The sequence below is a fragment of the Harpia harpyja genome, chromosome 3 (assembly GCF_026419915.1).
Source record: "Harpia harpyja isolate bHarHar1 chromosome 3, bHarHar1 primary haplotype, whole genome shotgun sequence".
NCBI lineage: Eukaryota > Metazoa > Chordata > Aves > Accipitriformes > Accipitridae > Harpia > Harpia harpyja.
This window is the reverse complement of record NC_068942.1, coordinates 80,762,295-80,779,838: the sequence shown is the minus strand read 5'-3', so window position 1 is coordinate 80,779,838 and position 17,544 is coordinate 80,762,295.

The following is a 17,544-nucleotide window of genomic DNA, read 5'->3' as shown; positions in this document are numbered from 1 at the left end:
TCCACAGATACTTTCCCGGGTCTCTTCCACCCACTCTAATCCTCTGCAAATTCTAGCTGCTGCCCAGGTCTCTTCCTTCAGCCATTCCCTTGCTGCTGACCCTGCCTTCCCATTTGCTCCCCCAGAGATGCCTTGTAGTCACCCATATAACTACTGACCCTTCCCAGTTCCCAAACCTCCCAAGGACCACCCTCATTTCCAGCTCGTAATCTGTTCTGCCACCACCATAAACTTAATTCTGCTGCCCAAAAAGTCTTAAGTAGACAAAGTGGAATTTCCTGATGCTGAGAGGAAACCTTGAGGTGACTGAATATACTGCCCAATACGATCAGATTCCCAGGACAGGAGCAACCTGGGGTTTAGATATGCCCACACAACACAAGTTAATATCGTAGTACTATGTGTTGCATTAACAATGACATAGTTATAAACACAGAATTTGGCAAAGGTTTGAATTAGCTTCCCTGATGAAGAACTGCAAAGAAAAAAAAGAAAAAAGCATCAGCAATTTTTCCAGCCAAAGGGCAATAACCAATGCCGGCACTTTTAGAATAGGCCTGTTTCTTGTTGTATTACATTACTATGGCTGCATGCTGAGACATGTCACATTATATTAAAAACAACAAAACCTGCAATCTGTTTCCAGATCAGACATCAATAAAAACAACCATAACAATCAGCACTCCGGGAACCTGTGAGAAAATTGATAATTTAATATCTCAAGAGCTCTTTCCATTACACAGACACTGGTAAAAACAAAACCAAACAGCATCTCTGAACATATGCAGTTCTGAAAGCCTTTCACAGTACACAGGGATGAGATCAACTGAACAGGACTGGAAAGATGGGTGCCAGCCACTGGCCCTGCAAAAGGCACGACAACCATGTAAGAAAGCAAGCTGGAAGGATGCTGTTGCATTCTTCCAAGTCCTTTCTGAGGGTAGGAGCAGGGAGGTTTTCATTGAGCCACCCTACAAACCTGAGCACAGCTTCCACCCCCACCACCATGCAGACCCTGTTGGCCTGAGAAGTACAAAATGGGCTCAGGGAAGATGTGCCCCATCGTGCCCTATAAGGGGAAATAGAACAGGTCAAATGAATGGGTCTACAGTGATAAAGGCAACTAGATAACTAACCCAGATTCATAAATGATAATGCCCATGCCTAAAGGCAAATGAAGATGACCTCTGTCCTTCTTCTTGGTCTATCTCCTAACTAAAATGTACTTTCCTGATCAAACTCACTGCTTTTTCGCCCTTCTGCTGTTTAGCTCACTGGAGATGTTTGTGATGGAGCTACCTGGATGCCAGTTCTCCTCCAGCAAAGAGCTCTAACAGATCAACATGACCACACTGGCAAAAATGCAATATGGGATTAGTGCCCTAAAAAAAAGGACAAGAAAAAAACCAACACAAAACAACACACAAAAAAAAACCACCAACACACACAGCATCACACGCTTTCAGCTCTCAGACTCGGAGCCATGCTGGAGAACAATGCTGCAAAATGTCTCCCATCCACCGGGACCTACCTCAAGAGGACAAGGTTACAAAAGACAGAGGATGTCCATTTGATTCGCTGCAATGTAAAGTATGATCTACAACCTGCCTTAAGTCAGTACAGCTCTTCAGAGAGAATATGAATGAACATGGAGCAATGACGCTGCTGCTGATTGCAACCTATTCCCAGCTGGCCTTCCCATCCTAAAACTTAACCTTTCTTCTTTCAAAGCCATGCAACTCAAAACATCAGGCTTTTTCACACTGTTAGTATGCTCCAGGAGGTTCCTTCACAAGTCTTTGATATGTGGCAGTGATAAAGTTCAATGTCTAGTTATAAAAGTGTTTCATCAAGGCGGTCTAACCATGCCCCCATACTCTTATTCTCTTTGCATTACATCCTGATAGGAGAGCTGAAACGTGGTAAGAAGTTATCCCTGATAAGATGTGGGATGGTTTACCCTCCAGGAACCTCTGTACCAATAAGTCAAGAAAACCAGCTTTTCTCCTCCAAGCACATACTGTCCTCCAAACTTTTAGGCTAGAGGCTAATGAACTCAGCCTTTTCAATGGCTAGCACACAACCTACCCAGAGTAAATACCAGAGTAGGCACAAACTGACTCCACTCAACCTGGAGCAGGTATCTGTGGTCAGGAAGAGCTGCTCCACCACCACCCCTTTGGCTAATGGCTCACCAAGTCCTGTTTTAGCAACTAATTTAAGGCCACATTTGTGCTAATAGCCCGAAACCCAGACACAGGTTTAATTTGTTTAACATTAAATTTAGGGCTTCAGGGGCCTCTATAATGAATTTCATTAAACAGAAAAATTCTATAATGTAGTATTTTATGATTAATTAACTGTGCATAAAAATGGTAATTATAATTATGCTCATAATTCCACTCTTGTGTCATTATCATAATAATTGATCAAAATGTTTTGCCCCACAAGCATTTTAAAAACTGCAGTGCAAGAGCAAAAAAACCCTCTTAAGCCCACACCAAACGCAGCTTTTGCAGGCAATCCCCAGATACTGTCTCCCCATCCCAGGACTTCTAATGCAGAAGCCTTTTGAACAGCCATCGCAACTTTACCAAAAAAGCTGTTTGCTATGAGGGGTAGGAAAAGAAAAAAAAAAAAAAAAAGATAAAAGTCCATTTTTAGATGGAAAAAGCCTATTTCTGATCAGAAGACAGTTGAGGAATAGATTGTAGCTTTGCTTTGAAAATAGCCAGCTGCCCTACTTTCCTGCTTTCTGTGCATGGATTCTGATCACAGGCTGCATCAAAAGCACCCATCGCCTGTTTTTGAAGATAATGGAGATTAGACTAGTGAGATCAAACAGATTAGATAGGCAGCTGAATAATTATCCCCCTACCTTTATGCCTCCCTCATATCACAGCCAGGGATTGGAAGGCGCTTTGAAAAGGTGTCAAAGTGTTACTGACCCAAACTGCCAGTAGCTCTAGCTCTGGAATAGAGGGATTAGACAACTGCCTATGGCAGCCAAAAGCTAAATCTCCTCATTTCGGCACTCTTCTCCAAGCCACATAAAAGGTAATGCTCTTCAACAGCTCTGCTGGCCCTGCTTTGGTCCCGGCTCTCCTCAGCAATATTCCTTGACAAATTTTGACCACGTCATGCTTTCCTTGTGTCCTCCCTTACTTCTGCTGGCATCTCTGCTGCCTCTCTGGATGATTTTACTTGGAAATCCATAATGTTCCCCAGCATCCTTCCCATGGCTGCAGTGGCACGGGTCAGTTGTTCCCTAATTTCCACCAGAGCTCTGGTAACAGATGAGGACACTGCACTCACTGGTTTAAGTAATCCACAACAGGCAGCAGCACACTGGAAGAATCCAGAAGATGGACATTCACCTTGGATGACCATGAATACACCAGAAAATAGGCCATTTTTGTGTCCTGACGGCCACAGCGTGTAGCATTTTAATTGCACGTTTTGCAGCCAGTGTGATTTTCCATTTCAGCAAACCCCTTGCTACAGGTGCAGGAAACTTGGGTTTTTTTGCAAAGCCCGTGAGCACAAGAAAAGCTGAGAATCATCCAAAACAAACATCAGTGACATCATAAGGCCACTCTGTGGTAGTGGGCAGCGTCACAGGAGAAGATCTGTACCTGTCAAAGGCTTTGGGAGCAAGCAGAGGAGGCAGGAGGAGCTGACCCAAAGGAGCCATGCTCTGAGTGCACCCCAAAAGCCACACAGCTTGGCCAGCCATGCTGGGAAGATGTTACCCTCACAAGCTACCTATTGGCCAGAGAAACGGGGGCAAAATCCAAAGTGACACATAGCAGGACTTCTTTTATCTCACCACATCTTCCTTACTTTGCTTTTCTACTCCTCTCCCCCCAGGTATCTGTTTTTCCTCTGACCAGGGCTTTGTATCTCTATCCATCCTAACAGCCAGCTGTGCCAGCCTTGCATTTTCTCCTCCATCTCCCTGGATCTTTCCTCCCTTCCTCTTCTCTAAGCACTTTTTTAGGATGACTCAAACATTTTGGGAGTGCAGTGTGAAAGGGCTGCTCTCCATCACCCTTCCAGCCTGCCTCCAAACCACATACACAGCTCCCTCTCCCGCTGGCTTCCAGCAAGCTCTCGGATCCCTATACGATGCTGTGACTCTTCCCAAAGCACTGCTGCCCATCCCACACCAAAGAGCAACAAAATTAGCGGGATGAACTACCTTGCTGTCTCTGCCACATGGCGGAGGTTTGGGATGGGTTCAGGTGCCGGGATCCCTGTTGGTAAAATGAACCTCTGCGGGCACAGCTCAGAAAAGGCTTCTTCACCTCCACCATTAGTCACACTCGTCAACCTCCCTCACCCCCAGCTAATGCCAAGGCACAGCGTGCATTTATATCACTTCTCGGCACAGAGCATGGCTGCCTGCTCAGGAAAGGAGCAAGTCCTCTTTTCAGTGTTAATGTGATTGATGAAACCTCTCTACAGGCTCCAGCTATGTGTGGATAGGACCAATTTATATTTTACCTTTGGTTCAGCTTGGGCAGGGAAATATTAACTGCATCGGTGGGACAGAGAGGCTCAGACACACACCACTGCCCATGCTCAGCGCAACATGATGCAAACAGTGCTTTTGTGAAGTGCTGTTCAGGAGTGAGTGAGTTCGCGGTCCTGGATATTAAACTAAAAGAGGAACCTGAATTTCAGCAAAGGGACAGAATACCAAAAGCCCTCGCCAATTACAGATTTAACAGTTCTTCTCATATCAACCTTCTCCTGTACTTCTGAATTTACCTCTCCCTCGATGCAGAGTCCACCTTTCCAAAAACAGCTCCTAGACACTTACGTGAGCATCCCAGTTAATTTAGGTCCCACTGTAGGATCGTGGCTCTTTCTAGCCACAGGCTGAAGCTGATGTGAGTGCTGAGCACTCCTGAAAAATCAGCCTTCCCCAGCAAGGACATCATTGGTGAACAGAGGGGAACAACTCAGTCTCCTACCAACAATGTTTTCAATCACAATGTTAAAAGATCAAGCAACGGGATGTGGCTGTGGAATTGCAGGGCCCTGTATGCACTACTGAGATCACAGATGCACTGTGAGCCTCCCTGCAATTCCTAGTAGTGTCAACGCAGTGTTACGGGGGCCATTTCATGTGCATCTAATCTGATATAACCCCCACCCACCACCACCACCCCGGCTGCCTCTCAAGGAACTGCAAGACACAGTAGATCAGCCGGCAAATCTTGCTGCCTCGAGCATGCTCTGATATTTCCCAGAATTAAAATATCTTCAAAAGCACAGGCATTGCAGCTGAAAGCCAATGCATCTATCTGCCCCCAGACTTTCTTACCCCTACAAAGCAGTAACCAGCCTTGCACTGGCAGGTTTCTCAGCAGAGAACCAAGTAGGGCAACTAGCTGTAAGGCAACAGCAAACTTGATTCAGATCTCTGCTCACACTTTAGGTCCAGCCCTTCTGGCATGTAAATGGTTAAAATCCAAAATTCAGGCTTTGTTTTTCCCAGATCTGCCTTCAAGACATGTTGTTCCTGTCTTCCCCAGTGCTTACACCATCAACCTCAGTCTGGAGGAGGATCTTCAGCGGGCTGGGGCAGGCTGCTCAGGGGGAGCAGGCTGGGAGTTTCTCCCACATCCCTGGGGCCCATTTGCACCAAGATAGCACCTAATCTGTGGCATCACAGCTCACAAATTCTCAGATCAATTTAAAAAGTCTCTACAGAGTTTTAAACTGTCAGCATGTAGCTGGAAATCAGCAGCAAGGGTCCCTCCTGAGGCTATGCCTGGGGCAGCACTGCTAGGGTATATTCTTCCATGTTCCAGCAGTACAAGGCTCAGGAATGGTTTCAGAGGCAACAACTCTGCATTCAGGGTTTGGCCGAGGCTTCCAATTATTTTCAATTAAAAGCTGGGTGATGCAGGTGCACAAGAGATCACAGGAATACCTGACTGCTGACAGCAGTCCACCAGTCCAACACGTTTGGCAGCTATGCCCATAAAGCCTTCAAATGTTTGGATGAATAAGGAACCAGCTGGACAGCCAGAGCTGCCCCCTGAATTGCCAGGACGGTTTTCCTCCCTTGCAGGGCAGACCCAAACCCTTACCCACTGAGCTCTGTTGCTACATTGGACTCCCAGAACAATTCTTTTAAGATTTCCAAAACCTTGTTATACCTACAAAACTGCCTGAATCAAACACCTGGGGTGGGCTGCTTGAAAGACGATATTAATCACTCACAAGGAATAACCAGAATATCTGTCAACTGGATTGCAAAGGAGTACGGCTTGCCGGCATGAGCAGTCAGTAGCGGTAGCAGATGCTGTAGCTGTGCTCTGCAAGTGCATCTGGCTATTGCAATCCTCCAGGAGCTGTCACGTTTCGAGAACTACACTGCAAATTGATCCCAGTCACCATTCAAGAGTATTCAGCAATTGGTTAATATTTGATGTGGCAAAGCTCCCTGCTCCACATGCTCACTGCAAGTTCTGAAGTGAGACATATAGTTAAAAAAGACAATTAATACAGAAATATAGAAAGCCAGAGCAATTTAATAGACTAAAGAACCACCCAGTACCATGCTGAAGGCAGCAGTTTTGCTCCAGTAAATGTGCTAGGAAAGCTCTATGCTTGCATAACAGGAAAGAAGTCCAAAATACAGATCCTCATAATCCTTGTACAGCCACTACAAAACAAAAAAGGAGCAAAGAATTTCTATTGACAGGAGTTTTCAACCATAAAGTCCTCTCGGTTCCTAAAGATTTGCTGTGGGCATGTCCACTTTGGCAGGACTGAGCAGTTCAGCACATTCTTGAGCAATGCACAATTAGGGAGAAAGCTGCAGCATCTTCTCCCTTTCTTTCTTGAGCTAATTGCTGCTTTTGTTTAGCCTAGAGTCAGAGCTCTCAGGGATCCTATCAAAATGGGTTCATTTCTCAAGGAAACTAGGATTTGCTTCTTCCTCATCACTGTGTAAGCATCCTATGCGCAAGGTATTCAAGGGACTGGACTTTTGGAGCTGCTGAACCCTTTTTGCTTTGGCTAATTAACCTGGGAGCCTTACACTGAGGGTCTGGCCCAGTGATTCGGGCAGTCACTTGGGCAGGAAGAGACCCTCACTGTAGTTTCTATACCAGTAAATATCAAAGGAATTAACACTAGGTAAGTTTAAACAGCTCCTTTCAGTATCTATGCCAGTGCCTCATTCAAGGTGCTGAATTCCTCAGGATGATGAGGTTGGTAAAGAGGTGCATCTTCTGCACCCCAGGTCCCTGCTCACAAAGGGCAAACCTGTCTTCTACCTGTGCAGGGTGCCAAGATGTTCATCAAGGAGGCGAAGGCACTCAGACAACCCAGAACATCTCTGGGACATAAATGCTCATCCAAGTCAGTGTGGTGGGTTGACCTTGGCTGAAGGGCAGGTACCCACCAAAGCCGCTCTATCACTCCCCTCCTCAGCTGAACAGGGGAGAGAAAAATATAACAAAAGGCTCGTGGGTTGAAATAAAGACAGTTTAATAAAGCAAAAGCAAAGGTTGCTTGCAAAAGCAAAGAAAAACGAAAGGTTTTACTCCCTATTTCCCATCAGCAGGTGATGTCTGGCCACTTCCTGGGAAGCAGGGCTTCAGTACTTGCAGCGGTTGCTCCAGAAGACAAACATAAATAACGAATGCCCCCCCTTCCATCTCCCTTTACTTAGCTTTTATAGCCGAGCTGACATCATATGGTATGGAATATCTATTTGGTCAGTTTGGGTCAGCTGTCCTGGCTGTGTCCCCTCCCCAGATGTTGCCCACCCCCAGCCTGCCGGTGACAGGGGGGGGAATGTTGGAGAGACAGCCCTGATGCTGTGGGAGCATTGCTCAGCAGTGGCCAAAACACTGGTGTGTCATCAACACCTTTCTAGCTACAAATACAAAGCACAGCACTACAAGGGCTGCTGTGGGGAAAATTAACTCCATCTCAGCCAGACCCAATACGGTCAGACTCCTGGCAAGGCTCAGCCTGCCTGCAATTAGCAGGTCTAATTTCTGCTAATGTCTCACAACTACAGCTTTGGAGGGTATTTAAAGATTCACGGCCTTAAACTCACCCCTCCTCCAATGCAAAGCTAATTTTAGACATTAGAAACCAGAGCAAGGTGCCCAACACAGATGGAAGATGCCTCAAAAGCTCAGTGGGGTACCAGATGGGTGGGAGGGGACAGATGCTGAACGTTGAGACTAATGCACGCTGTGCCTTCAGTGGGCTTTGATCAGGTGTTTGTAGGAGAGACGCTACACACCACTATTCTGTGTAGCATATATATTCAACATCATCATCACGGGCACATCGAATCCCTCTGACAATAATCCAACATGACAACTGTGCTCAAAGCCAGCAATTCCTCATGCCTGCGTCGTCCCCGGCAAAGCCACTGCCAGCACGAACGGGAACTCAGCTGGCAGGTGATTGCCACAAGTGTGTCGGGAACATCATGAGTTGCAACCTTGAAGTCTTGAAAAAATGAGTTTGTCCTTCAAAATCAGAAAGCTGCTCATTTTCAAGGCAGTCTGTTCCAAATAAGCAGCAACGTGCTCTTGTGCTGCGGAGGAAAGCGTGATTAAACCCACAGCGCAGCGCTGCCCTGCCTGGGAAGCCTCATGTTCAGCAAAGAGCTTGCAGCACTGACCCCACAGAGCCCGAAGCAGATCCTTTAGGAAAACTGGGGTTTGTATTGTTAGACAGCTTCTAGGACTCCTTATTCTAATACAAATTCGTCTTCTACCTTCTCTTTGTAAAGCCACCCTCAGTGTAAATTGAAACATCCATTTACAGAACAAAACACAGAGGAGGGCAGCTTCCAAAATACCTCCTCTGCCCTCCTCAGCCTTGCAGGCCCAGGACAAGCAGAAGAAAACGTGCATGTAGGTTGTCAAAGTGTTTTGTTGGCTAAGCCAACCCAACTACAGAGAAGGGGCAGCAATGCAGCTGTACAATTGATTGTACAGGTTGACTCCAGGCTGTAGACACTATACTGCATGGGAAGGTACAACCATTTCTTATCAAGGTACAGAGACATCCTATAGACATCTTCCCTCAGACTCGCTCCATCCATCTTTAACTTTGTATCAGGTCTTTTTGGACATTTGGGATATGGTTATGTGACCTGGGGAAAAAAAAAAAATCCCTCCTTGTTCCCCAAACTGTTATTAACACTTATTATAACCTCCCTGGAATAAACATCACCAGGTCCCCACTTGGCCAACGTGGAGACTAACCTTCCTTCCTGCTGAAGCTGCTGCTGGTAGACAAAGCCCAGCTTCAGTCTCAGCAGGTAGTAGGCACCCTTGGAAAAGGTGAAGTTCTGTCCTACGCGGTGCCTTGACATACCAGCAAAAAAGGGGAGCAACCTCTGAAACAGGCCAGCATGCTTTGTAGTCTGCCCATGGAGATGTGAAATGGGTCATATTTTAGATCCTAGAACTGAAGATACCACAAAAATCTCTTCTAAGTGACCACAGATAAATTGCTGTTCTGAAACCATAAACTTTAGTACTTGTGAGTAAATACACTATTTAACTTTTTCCACAGGCTACTTTCATGAGTAAAGTCAAGTCCAAAATTGAATTCTTGAAAGAGTAAAGATTTATATACTCTTTTTTCCCCCTCCATTAGTCTTACCAACTGTCAAAGCAAGTGACAATTTTAGTGTAGTGCAGTATTCGAAACCTGGATGAGCAATAAAAACCACCAAAGCACTAATACAGCCATTTCAGTCTGAAAGTCATCCTGGACTACAGCTGCAGATTCTCTGGAACTTTGTATCCCCTGACGAGCTGAAAAGAAACAACAAAAAGCCTCATAAACTTGTCACTTTGGGTTACTCTTAACAGTACCCATGCAGGAATGCCCTGCTTTACATCAAGTCCCATCTAACACATCGATGCTCATCACTGCTGCTGCATTTGTTCAGCTGTCAGCTTTTCAAGCCATGGAGAAGCTGGCAAATCTCACGGTCAAATCTTGATCACATTAGAGGTTAATTGGCTCATTTTGGTTTACTTTTGGTTTGTAGGCTGAGAGAGCTTCTCTACTCAGGGCAGGCGCCGACACCAGATGCTGACACTCCCAGGGGACGCGTGGGAGCGGATGCCTGGGTTTTTGTAATCACCGCAAGTCTGATTGTTTGCAAGAGATTTATTTATATCCTATAGTCAATGCATTTCCTGAAACGGGCAGAGGCTTGATAGCTGGGTAACAGCATCGTCTCTGCCGGCAACTCAGATCAAACACAAGACACGTTGTTTGAGAAGTACTTGAACTTTAAGAAACCTCTGAAATAGATTTTGGCAGCATCATTAAGCAACAAGACATCGTCTCTGCTTCTGCCTCGTGTGCAGGAGAGAGCTGGCCAGGAAAGACCATTAGAGAGGACCTCAGCAACTCAAGTGTATGTGTCTCAGATCAAGAGAAGTGCTATATTTTAGTTGAATACCTGATTCTGTGCCTAATGAGATATTATTTATTGAGATGCCACAAAGTGTCACCTCTGCCTCATTTTAACTATAAGCCACCACAAATGTTTCTATTGCTTTTCATTATAGAAGACAGACAGTCTCAACAACCTAAAACCACCACTAACGGCGGGGGGAACACGACGTATATTTAAAGTATAGAGTGATTCTGGCATGAAAACAAATGGGACAAAATTGACTGTGAATATAGCTAGGCTGGAAATTTAAAGAAAGTTTCTAACTGTTAAAGCAGTGAAAATCTGGAACAGCCTTTCTGTGAAGAGTAGTAGAGTCTTAAACCACAGAGCTTGATATTTTTCTGAAAAGGATTATGTGACACAGTCTCCTTGGCAGAGATACTGGAGTCAGTGATCCAGAAGGGAAGGATGTTCCCATGACTTCCCTCTGAATCCCTCCATGGGCAAATGCCAGGTTTACAATAACCATAGGACCAATAGCTGTGCTAAGGCTGCCCATCAGCCCTACACACTGCATATAAGTAGATATATGCAGTATATTATATTTACACTGTATATCTAACTAGAAATAGCATCTGATATTGCTCTCCACGTTTCCACTGCCTAAAGGGGGTTATATGTCAGTGGCACCTACTTTTTCCCTTCAAATACCAATGGGAGCCCTGGATGCCTAGCCTATATGTGCTCTCTAAACCACAATCCTCTATGGCCAAGGGAGTCCTCTACTAGTATCCAAAGGCTTCAGGAGCTTTCTGTGCTTCCTGTGGGGTTTGCAAGGCACTGGCCTGCAGCCACCAAATTCAAATAGCCATTTTCAATGGAGGTACAGAAATTCTGGGGCAGGTGGTATAACTTTGGATCCACGAGTGATTTAAGTGAATAAGTTTGTGCAACACATTTTTGTAAGTAGCGTGCAAAAGGAAAACCTCCTTTCGGAATTCACTTACATAGCGTCATCAGTTCTTCTCTTACAAATGTCTTTAAGATGAGCTAAAAAATTTACTTCATCACTCCCTAAAATCACAAAGACTGTGCAGAAGGGCCCAGCGGGCATCTACTTGAAATTAATTACGCTTCTACAATATTCTGATTTTTCACCAAGCTGTCAAAGGGAGCAAAAGCACAGACTACAAGACTCAAAGGCATGGCAAAACATCACCCACAACTTCACAGTGGTGTTTGGTCTGGCCACGTCATGCGTGGCAAATCACTCCATGCTTCTTGAGCTTCCTTGAAGGAAAGGGTACATAAAACAAGATCAATCTGGTAAGATCTTCCATCTGACCTGGAATCACAAGTTGGTGGTAAAAGCCTATTCCATTTCCTTGAGGACAACTATTATCATAGTATTTACATAGCATGATCACCAGCTGTTTCTCCCAAAAGGAAATGTTTTTTTAAAGAATGTATTATTGAAGTAGGCAACTAAAAGCTTCCTGGCTCCTTTCCTTTCTGCAAATGCTCTGGATATTCTTGCACATTAGGGTAAGGGAGCGTGCATTTAATGAAGTGACAGATCTGGGAGCCAAAGACCCCTGGGTCCACCCCTAGGGCTCTCGCACCTGCGATATGCAGACTGGAGGAGCAGTAGACCATGGACCTTCCCCTCCCGAACAGCAGTAACAGAACTTTCTCCACTTTCCCTCCCAAGAAAAGAGACACCAGAGTCACTTCCCCCTGCAGAGCCTGCCTTAGCTGGCAGTATTATGGCTTTGACACATTATTATCCACTGTAGAGAACAGGGCGGTGAGTATGCCTGAAAACTGAGCTGTCTAGACAGTCTAGTCTGAGTGACAATGATTCCAAAGGGAAAGGCTATAAACACTTTCAGCCTAGAAGAAACCATTACTGCAAAAATAAACCCATTCCATATAAATTGGGCCCAATTCTAAACCAGCTTGTGCTCCAAACTGCAAAGCTCTTCAACTGAGTAATATCATCCCTATTCAGAAAATGCTGAAACAAAGCACTTGGAACAAAACCACTTTGGCAGCTCTGCTGTGGAAAAGCTGCTCTCCACTATTCCCTGGTGGGACCCTCCTCTCTGCGGAGAGGCTTTGTACATTAAGCTGAGCTGCAGGAAGCACTCTCAGCACACAAACTCACAAGCAAGATGCTGCAAAGTAGCTTATTCCAGCTGCTAACAGCAAGTCCCTTGTACAAGAGTGATGCATTAAATCCCAGGGCTGCTGCAGATCAACACTGCATCCGATGCCATTTGCAGCGAACCCTGCCCACTTCGCTCATGCAAGGGTATCCTCAGCATTAGCAAGAGCTGTCCCCATGTGGCCCCAAGCTTTTCCTCCAGAATCTGCAGTCAAAAAGCAGGAAAGCACTTATTCTAAACTACTGAATATTTATTGCTCATAAATGATTGGAAAAATCTGACAGCATCCTACTTTTCTATGAGCAAATCTGGTACATTGGTAGACTCCATTTTACCAGTGTGCCGTTTGAATTTTAATGAGCTAAATCTCAGGCATTAGCTTTTAGGAATGTATATGAAGTCATTATGTATATGGATTTTATATGGAGGCATTGAAGCCAGCCAGCCACAGTAAAGCATATTGCTGTCGGCACTGTTTGACCTCCAGCAGAGGTAAGACGGACACGTGTGACCACTGGGAAGGGTGTCCTGTTCTTTGCAACTTGGGACTTCACAAGACTGAGGCTGTACCATTTCAGGACACAACCTCACACAGGTGTTGGTCAGTGATCACATTGGAGAAGCCCTCTCCTATAATGGAGTTGTCCTATGGTGTCCTACCTAATACCACCAGATTCAGTTTTCTCTACCAGTATTTCCTATCTCTGGCTCTTTACCTACTGCTCAGTGAAAATCCATGCCGGCTTCTTTTCCTTCCCTTATTTTTCTTCCTCCAAGGGAAAGAATATTCTCTACTGGATAGAGAACTGAACTGCAAGCCACAAGTCTTGGATTTTACTCCTGACTAAACTACTAACCTTGGGCAAGTCTGACTCCTCTCCCAACCTTTTGTCTCTTTTTGTCCATGTGGACTACCCATTAACATACAAAAATTTGGGTGCTCATGCTAAGCAGCTCTCCAAAATTCCTTTATTAATGGGGAGAGAAAGATAATTCCATAAGATAACTCATGTTCTGCTAAGAATTGTTCTCTGTATGTTCTTTTGTCTCCACTGGTTATAAAAGGAAATTGATGGTTGGTTTGCACTAAAACCTAACTAAACTACAGGTGGGTGAAGTGTGTAACATCCTTCTTGGGTATTTTTATGGTGCCTGCCCTAGCAGGAATTCCCATTTCAGTTGAAACCTCTGGCTGCTACAGGAGCACAATAACAAATGCAAAATTCTGGGTGTTCAGCTCCACCTTCCTGCAACCTGTGGAAGCTGCTCTGCACAGCAAGGCCTCCTCCCTGCCTCCAAGTGATTTCTGCAGTGATTTCACTAAATATGCTACTGAGGAGCACACGTGGTAGAGCTCTTCTGTATTAAAAGTATTTGAAAATACATATTTCTGTGTCCTCTTTCCCAAACCATGGAAAAGCCCCAGCATCCAAAGGTTCTGGAAACCAGTTCCCAACTCCAGAAAAGTTAAAAATTTGCTGATGTCAGCTCCAGAAGCATAGTGGGCATGTTGAAAGTCAGGAATCAGGAAATGTTATCCTCATGAGAGACTACCTCACCAAGAGCAAAGGCTGTCTGATCATCGAGATAGCTAGTCTGGCCAGCCTGCTGTTGTTGCTCAGCTGCTTTGCAGGGCTGAGATTAATTTATTTATATATATATATATATATATATATATAAAAATCTCAACTTTTAAAGATGATCCTTGGGCACCTGCTTCCTCAGGCAGCACAGAGAGCACAGAGGCATTTACCTTTTAAACAGCATCTAAACCTGCTGTGTGAAGCTGTGTTTCACAGACTTCATTACACATTTCCTTTTCATCACCAAGATTCAGTTACCTGATGCCTTCTTACGGGTACCAAAAGCAGAAGAGGGCTGAAAAAGGAGCTGAGAGACAAGTGACTACTAGATTAGCTGGGAAATGAGGACATTGCAGAAGAACATGAGGCCTGTGGCAGAAAGACAAATACGCATGGGAAACCAGCGGAGAGAATAGGAGAGCACGATGCACTAGATAAAGACACAGAAGGGAGAGGGGAGGAAAGCTTTGAAATGACTTGAAAGTAAAGACAGGATGTTTAGAAGCATGATGGAAAGGGGCAGCAGCAGCAGAACACATTAATATTGTCACTGGGAAGCAGCAAGGGCATCACAAGAAGTGGGTTAAGTAGGAGAGGAACACATCAGAGCAGCCATGATATAGCAGCGTAGGGGGACTGCAGTAAAAAGGAGAGAAGGAACTGTGGTAGGCACGATAGAAGGAGACCAGACCTGGGTCCTCCTGAAGTCAGCGTGGGAAACAAAGAAAGGGCATTTGAGATCAAAAGAGAGGAAAAAAAAATATAATCAAATAAGGAGGCAACATTTGGCCAAGCTCAGGACACCCTTCTGTGGCATTTCCAGGCAAGTCTTGAGATGTGCTATAGGGAGAGACGGTTCACTAAGGAAAGGCAAGTAAACAAGCGTTTGGCACAAAAACTTAGCAATGTGAGGGGTTAAGATGTCCCCCCAGGACAGGGTTAGAGAGAAAACAGTGGGCAAAGGGCATTATGTGTTTGTGTGTACACATACATATGTATATGTACATATATATGTACATATACATGTGTATATGTGTCTGTATGAGAAACTTTAAATATGTAAAATTTGAACAATATGTAGTGTATATAATAATTTTTTATATATTAAATGTTTAAAATCCTGAAGTTAGCAGATCTAGGAGGAATTTTGCAATCGAGTCAGCAAGGTGAGGATTTTTCCTCACCTGGATACCATACTAGACTGTTCCCTTCTCCAGGGCATCTCCAAGAGAGCTAACCTACCTCAGAATGACCTGTGGGATAGCATTTCTTTGAAAGTTAACACCCATTGCGATCTTCCACCATCATGTTTCAAAAAATAGCCCTTTAGCAAGCACACACAGCCTTTCCACACAGCTTCACCTCCCTCTGCTCTCCCTTCAGCTCAGAGTCTTTGGCCCACGGCAGGTTTGCTGCATCACATAGACGTGTTGGTTCTGCCCACTCTACCCACCTCCAGGCCAGCAGGATCGCAACAGCCCGTGGTCACATTCCCTTTCCTTAGCCCTCCAAGGAATATACTCCTAAAGTATTGATGCCAGATACTTGAATATGGACTATTTGGTGTGTATCCATCACCCAAAAGATTAAGGCAGCTTGATTCCTACCCTTGTGCACTTATTTTCATATTCTTTGACAGATCTGCACTTAGAGCAGCTCGACAGTCCCATTTAGGTATCTGATGCAAACTATGGATTTAAAAAAAAAAAAAACAAAAGAAAAACAAAAAAAACCACTCTTGAATATCACATGGTAGTTAAGATAAATTATGAAGACGAGGGCAACAAGTAGTTTAAGGCAACCTGACCTTTCCCTTATGGTTGGCATCCTCTGCCCAGCCACCCAGCAGAGGAGGGCAGGAGAGGCCATCTCCACACATATACAGCCTTAGCAAGGGGGATTCCTTCTCATTAGAAAGGAAGAGAGGTTTACCTATCTTTTTGATAATCTACCTATGGAAACAACTTTTTTTAGCATCTCCAGAGGGATAAAACCTATTACACTGATAATGGCATCTGAGAATAGGTAGTGAATGCCTATCAACATTTAAGGGAGAAAAAAAAGTTGTTCTCAGGTTAAATTCGTATCCTTCACCATTTAGTGTGAAAACTTTCTGCTTTTCTCCTGTGCAGGGATAAGGGGGCCAGGTGGGCACCACTCCAGGACTTTGAGGGTAACATAAAAATACCATGTGGGTCTATTTGGTGAACCGATATTCTTAAGAAATTTCATTTGTCGTCATTGACTAAAAAGGAGATCTCCAGAGGCCACAGAACCTAATAAGCATTATTTGGAAATTGAGGCTGAAAATTAAGGCTGTCTTGCGGAAATTATTTCCACATGGCTTTAACATATTTCTTCATGAAGTTTAATGTCACCTATAAGGGCATTCAGTGACTAGATTTCGTTATTATTTACAGCCCATTATCTAAAGTACAACACACATAATAGCTCCATACAGAATATGAGTATTTAACAGTAGTCAATGAATAAAACTGTCAGCTCACAGTACCTTACCGACATTGGTGTCTTTGCAGAATAATGGGACACCACGAGGTACGAAAACATTGAGCTTCATTATCCAAAAGGAGAACGCTTTGAACTCTGCAAGCGATAAAGTGAGAAGTATGATGGTATAAATAACCCTGCTTAATAGTACCATCATAAAACACACTACCCTAATCAGCACCACTGCCAGTCCTGCCTGAGCTATGCTGCATGCTGGGGGTGAGCTCCCAGGTTCAAGCGAGGCCAGTGGCGAGCGAGATTTGCTTTGTGTACAGCACATCTGCTCTTGGTAACATTGTGCTTTTAGCTATCGTGTTCTGAACTTTTATTACTTGCCCTTTGCTGATACCATCTAGTTTCTCTGTCCCTTCCCCTGTTGCATCAACCTGGTGCTTTTCCATTAACACTGATTGAGAGTCTCTACATCTCCCATTTCACATATAGATGTATATGTACATACAAGCTTCTCCACCCAGCTCCTTTCACATCTTGCACTATGTGCACTTATGTCTTCACCAGTCTTCCCTGTAAAATCTCTGGTGTTCAAAAAACCCAGGCAACACAAAGCACAGAACAGGGAGGGTAATCCATGACAAACCTGAGCCAGAGTCCAAGCAGATCCAAGGGAAGCTTTCCAGCAGTAGCACAGAGTAAGTACGGCTCGTTCCCTTCTCAGATGTTGGCCATTCCAAACACAAACTCCTAGGATTGCCCTCAGCTTGCAAAGCAATGGAAACCCTTCCTGAGAAAGCAGTACTGCCCCATGTCTCCATGGGGTTGAAGTTGCGCAGAACACACAGCCCTGTCTACAAGAGGGAACTCACTTCCACTCCTTCAACATTTTTCTCAAACTCACTAAAGCTCCTACCTATAG